The sequence below is a fragment of the Nannospalax galili genome, unplaced genomic scaffold (assembly GCF_000622305.1).
Source record: "Nannospalax galili isolate Female #2095 unplaced genomic scaffold, S.galili_v1.0 scaffold762, whole genome shotgun sequence".
Lineage (NCBI taxonomy): Eukaryota > Metazoa > Chordata > Mammalia > Rodentia > Spalacidae > Nannospalax > Nannospalax galili.
This window is the reverse complement of record NW_008350126.1, coordinates 4,157,556-4,164,240: the sequence shown is the minus strand read 5'-3', so window position 1 is coordinate 4,164,240 and position 6,685 is coordinate 4,157,556.

Genomic DNA, 6,685 nt, shown 5'->3' with positions numbered 1-6,685 from the left:
GAAGGAGAAGTAAAGGCAAGAGTAATTAGTATTACAAGTTCTAGACAGGGAACGAGAAAAAAGTCAAAACAGGGCAATTACTAATGATTACTAACGATGTTGAACACTTTTTGAGATGTTTCTTAGCCGTCTTTATTTCTTCCTTTGAGAACTCTCTGTTTGGATCTTTAGCCCATCCTTTAATTGGGTCATTTGGTTTCTTGATTCTTTGTTTTTTGTGTTCTTTATATATTCTGGATGTCAAACCTCTGTCGGATGTGTCACGGGTGAAGATTTTTTTTCCCGTACTGTGGTTTTCTCTTCACTTTTTTGTTTCTTTGCCATACAGAAGCTTTTTAGTTTAATGAGGTCCCACTTATTGATTGCTGACCTTAATTCCTGAAGTTCCTGAGCAACTTCTGTCCAATTTAGAAAACCCTTTCCTACACCTATATCCTGTAAGTTACTGCCAATATTTTCTTCTCATAGTTTCATGGTTTCCCGTTTCACATTGAGGTCTTTGATCCATTTGGTGTTGACTTTTGTGCAAGGCAAAAGGTAAGGATCTAGTTTCATTCTTCTACAGGTAGATATCCAGTTTTGCCAGCACCATTTGTTGAAGATGCTGTCTTTCCTCCATTGTGTGTTCTTGGCACCTTTGTCAAATATCAGGTGGCTGAAATTGCACGTACTCAGGTTTGGATCTTCAATGATGTTCCATTGATCTATGTGTCTGTATTTGTACCAGTACCATGCTGTTTTTATGACTATGGCTCTGTAGTATACTTGGAGGTCTGGTATAATAATCTCCAAAGCATTGCTCTTTGTGCTCAGGGTTGATTTGGCTATCCAAGGTCTTTTGTGCCTCCATATGAATTTAAGGGTGCATTTTTCTAATTCTGTGAAGTATGTCATGGGGATTTTGATTGGGATTGTGCCAAGTATTTTCTTTAAAATCCGAACTGAAAACCTTTTAATAAAGGAAACACTGACGAAAAAGCGTTTTGAAATGTAATTTGACAGGGCTAGAGAGCTGGCTTCGTGGCTGAGAACACTCACTCTGTAATTACAAGGACCAGAGGTCAAATCCCAGCACCCATGTTACAAGCCAGGTGTCTCATAAATGTCCCCCTGCTCTGAAGGAGTAGAGACAGGTGGCTCACTGGGGCTTGCTGGCTGCTGGCCTAGTGAGAGCAGGCCTCAGGTTCAGGGAGAGAGTGATAGAGGAAGCCACCCAAAACCTTCTAGCCTCTCTAGGTACACACACACACACACACACACACACACACACACACACAAAGTTAACTTACATGAAAATATAGCTTTCCATATGAAATATTAAATAATAATTATAAGATCCTCACCTTTAGTGGCTCCATAGCAGACACATTAAACATGGCAAAGCTGTCATAGTTATAGCTATTCTGTCACATCAGAACATGAATCCTGATGATATTACCAGTCATCCTGTGACATCCCAACTTTTTAATAAAAAGATTCATTGTGAACTCATATAGTTCAGTCTACATGTGTACTTATTAGGAATTATATTTATTTATTGTAAAATCAACTATTGTTCATTTAGCCTTAATATGCACCCAGCATATGTTGAAGATTTTAAGAGCTCAACAAGTTAATCTTACAACATCACGATACTGCAAGTGGATTGCTGTCACCATGTAACTGGAGCAGTAGGTAGAGAAAATGAACTGCATCAACAGTTCTCTAAGTGTGTTTTGGGGAAGTCCAGGAGTTCCCCAAAACATTTTCAGAGAGGTTGTGTGGTCAAACTATTTCCATAATGACTTGAAAGCATCACTTGCCTTTTTCACTATGTTAATGTGACCCAGTGTGGGCCCCTTGCAGGTGCTTTGGTACTCAAGAGCAGACATTGATCTCACCACTGCCAGGTACTCACATTCAAACAGATGCATGCCCCTGTTGCCTAAGAATCCCCTGCATAGAGGCTGGGATTATACTTCAGTCAGTAAAGTGCTTGCCTTACTAGCATGAGGACCTGAGTTCAAGCATCAGCACCCAGGTAAAAAGCCAGGTATGGTGGCACAGGCCTGTAATCTCAGTGCTGGGAGATGCGGTGGCAGAGAGATCTTGGAGCTCACTGGCTGACCAGCCTGGCTGAACTGGTGAGTTCCCAGCTCTTCTCTTACTGAAAAGATCATGTCTCAAAAAATATGGAGGCGCCATTGAGGCATACACCCACCATCAACCTCTGGTCTTCAGATATGTACATACATACATACACACACACACACACACACACACACACACACACACACACACACGTATATACGTGCACCAAAACACAAAATGCCCCATGTGAAACTGCAAAAGTTTCTAATGTCATAGGGTCTCAACTGTATGTCGGTGCACACGTCTGCACTCTTGTGTGTGATTGAAACAAGAAGTGCTAGCAGGAGTTGCCTCAGCTGCTCACAGTGGCATGAGCACCACCGAAGGAAATTCCATGTGCTGCTGTTATTGGCGCTTGTGAGCTGAAGGAGCTGAAAGACCAACAGACAAGCCATTTAACCAGAATTGGACTTGGCAAGGATTCTCTCCCAAATAAACGCAGTGACCCTGTATCCATTCAGGGAAGTTAGGGACACTGTTTGTTCCCAACAGTAAGATTTTAGCTTTTGAATGACAATCAGAACATTGAGGCACAGCTGTCTCTCAGTATCCAGAGGTGATTAGTTTGGGGACCCCACATTCCCACAGATGCCCAGTTCTGTGGATATTTAAGTCTCATATAAAATTACATTGTATTTGCATATACTTCATGCAAATCCCTTCTGTATGCTTTAAATCACTAAGTGACTTATAGTATAAATGCTAAAGTGTAAGTAGTTGTTACGCCCTTTTATTTAGGGAGTAATTACAACAAAAAGCATTGTAGCTGGGTAGGAAAGATACAATATTTTAAAATTTTTAATTATTATATCATTATTCTATGTATATGAGTGTATTGCATGCATGTGTGTAAGAGTATCCATGTCATGTAATGCCCACAGAGGTCAGAGTATTGGATCCCCTGGAATTGGAGTTAAGGATCATTGTTAGCTGCCATGTGAGAGCTGGAGTTCAAACTCAGATCCTCTGAAGAACAGGAAGTGTTCTTAACTGCTGAGCCATCTCTCCAGCCCAACAATTTTTTTCTAAATATTTTTAACTGGTGTTGGTTGAATCCATGGGTGCAGAGTTCACTGATATGGAGGGAAGTTCCAGCTGCTCTTGAACTTGTCATTGTGAGTTTGATGACTTCTCCAAACTAAATGGCTTTCTGTGAGATGGATGAGGAGATGTTAAAGGATATGATTTCTTATATTATTAGATTAAATGTCAGTTTTGGAATATCTTTCTTGGTCAGTTTTATAAGTGACCCAGGTGTGAGGTTACAGAATCACATGTGGGTTAATGATCCACCCAAACACAAGACAGACCAGCAGATTTTAATACAAAAGAGAAAACTCAATGGACATTTTCCTTGTCACAACTGAACTTTAAGAAACTACTGCTTGGGGGCCTGTGAGATGACTCAGCCCGTAAAGCCATTAAGCTTGAGGATCTGAGTTCTATCCCTGGGAACCACATGGCGGAAGGAGAGAACAGACGCCACACATGCCCTGTAACACATAGTTTCCTCCCCTCCCCCTACAGACACACATAGAAGGAAGCCACTGCCTTGGTAGAATGCAAAAGAACAATGTCCATGGTTTGCTGACTAGGCACTAGGACAACTTGTCCTTTGTCTGCTCTCATATTATTGGTGTCCAAGTTTCTTCATATTCTTCAAATAAGAAATTGAATGTAGAAATACATGTCCAAATGCAACTCTTTTAAGCCAAGCATGAATTTGCAAAGAAAAATAAGATGTCTGACTCTTCTCACTGTTCTAGGAAAATGCTGTTATATAACTTTTCTAAAAGTGCATATTATGGAATATATTACATGTTAATATATCATAGATTGTTATCATTTCAAGTAAATTAATATTCATATCATTTCTCAAGATCTGAAACTGAATTTCTAACATGTCAACTATGGACAGATCCAATACAACAACAACATAAAAAGCTTCTGGAATCATTAATAATTTTTAAATAGTAAAGAATTCTAGAAACCAAATAGTGCAAGATTCCAGCACTGGATGCCCATTTAGTAATAGGATCGATGATTTAAGGCAGAATAATAAAAGAAGAAATCCACCAAGTGGAACACATTTTAATTGTAGGAATGAATGGGAGAACTGAGGAAAGGGAATTGAGAGTATTGAGCGTTCACAGCCGTTTTAGGAGGCCTGCAGCTGGGGCTGTAGAAGTATTATCAGTTTAATGGCTGTAATGCACAGGGGAATGAATGATCCAATAGCACACATTCTGTCTCATATGCGGAGCCTAGATTTAAAACACACACACACACACACACACACACACACGCACGCACGCATGCACGCACACACACACCAGGAATGAATGAATGAGTGACAAATGGCATAAAAGCTGAAGAGGGATGGCTTAGTTCCTTTTCTGTTGCTGTGACGCAATACCCGGACACAAACAACTTAAAGGAGAAAGGGTCTATTCCGCTCACAGGTCCAGGTTTCAGCACATCATTGTAGAGAAAGCAAGGCGGCAGAAGCCGGAAACAGCTGCGATACCCACGGTCAGGCACGGAGAGCAGTATCAGCGGCTTGCTTGTGCCCCGTTTGCACTCTCCCTTGCATTTGGTCCAGGACTCAGCCCAAGAAATGGTTAACCCAATTAAGAAAATCCCTCACAGGCGTGTCCACAGGCCGACCTAATCTAATCTAAACAAGTCTTTGCGCCTCCTTTCCCAGATGATTCTACACTGGGTCAAGAGGCCAATCAAAACTGGAGACTATTTGGGAGGAGAAAGGGACCAGTGGAAGAGGACAAGGGGGGGTGGATGTAAGCAAGGCAGAGTGATGTATGTGTGTGGAAATGTCATACTGAAACCTGTGATTTTATATGCTAATTAAAAGTAAGTCAATGATCAGTCATTGATAAATGAGACTCCTAGAATCTGTGGAAGCTGCTGGCATTGGGTTATACTAGTCTTGACTGTTTTCTGTGAGTGTCTTTCTAAGCACTGCAGGCTATCTGCGATGGCTCAGGGGCCAGCTGCCTGCCATGGCTCTTCTTCTTTCTCATCCTATTGCCATATGATGATAAATTTGCTGGGCCATGAAAATACAGCATGATCAGTAACTGGTACAACTCAAAAAGTCCTTAACAGTCTTAAATTATATAATAAATGGGCATGTACAGCTTAACAGCTACAATTCTAATAAAATATAAAACAGCATAACATCACACAGAAATCTTTTTGTTTGCTTGTTTGGTTTTCTAAAATATATTTTTACTAGTTCTTTGAGAACTTTATACATCCATACAATATATTTGAGCAAATGAATCCTATTTATGATTTTGCATAGCAATTCTCCAACTTTTCAGTCTGCTAGGTCAATTTTGCAAGGATTTTCTAGTATAAATCAACTAGCTAAACTTTTAGCCACAAAGCTCTTGTTTCTGAGAAGCACAATGAAGATTTTCCCTCTTGAGCTCTGCATCCTAACAGAATGACAGAAGAGAAAGCAAGCACCTTCTCTTGCAGATTGCAGTAAATGGGAGGGCAGAGCAGCCTGTGGTAGAAGGGCCTGCCAAGGCATTCACCCGGAAGCTCTTCACACAATCCCCAGAAGGAATGTTCCGGTCAGCAGCAGGACTGCACAACCCCATCACTATACAAGGAAGGCCTCATCTGAGCATGGCTGATCTGACACAGAACCACTAAAGTGAGAACATCAGTACAGTGGTTGGTTGTCTTTCCACTGTCCCTCAACCAGCTGCAGTGAGGGTTGAATGATGAGTTAGGGAACTGAAGGGTTTCAGGGGAAATCACTCCCCAGGGAACCTTCAGAAAGGCTGCTACAGGACACACAGGCAGCCTTGACTCCTAAGAGTCTGCTGTCAGGAAGAATCTGTGCAAAGCTCATTGTGTCAGGGGCTGCATATTTAATACTCACATGTCATCTCTACTTTTTATTTATTTATTTATTTATTTTTATTTTATGGGTACAAGTGCTTTGCCTGCATGCAAGTGCACCATGCGTGTGCAATGCCCAAGGGGGCCAGAAGAGGGCATCAGATCCCTGGAACTGATGTTATGGATGGTTGTTAGCTGCCATGTGGGTGTTGGGAACCGAACAGGGGTTTTCTGCAAGAGCAGCCAGTTCTCTTACAACTAAGCCATCTCTCCAGACTCACATGGCTTCTCTAAATGGGAAACAGATATTTTAAAAATGTGTAACTCAGGCTGTACAGAGATGGCTCAGTAAAGCTCTTGCTGTGTGCGTGTGAGGGCTGGAGTTTGAATCTCTACTGCCCATGTAAATGCCAGGGAATATGATTGCCCTGTAATTCCATCACTCAGGAGGCAGAGACAGGGGGTCCCTATGGTAAGCTGGCTAACAAGATGAGCTAAACCAGCAAGCTCTGGGTTCAAGTGAGAGACCCTGCCTCAATGTTTAAGCAACCAAGGAAGGAAGACACCCAATGTCAACCTTTCATTACCACACAACTTGAACATGTCAGTACACATGTGCTCCCACACGCATACAAACATGTATACCACAAACACATTTGCTAAAATATATATATATATA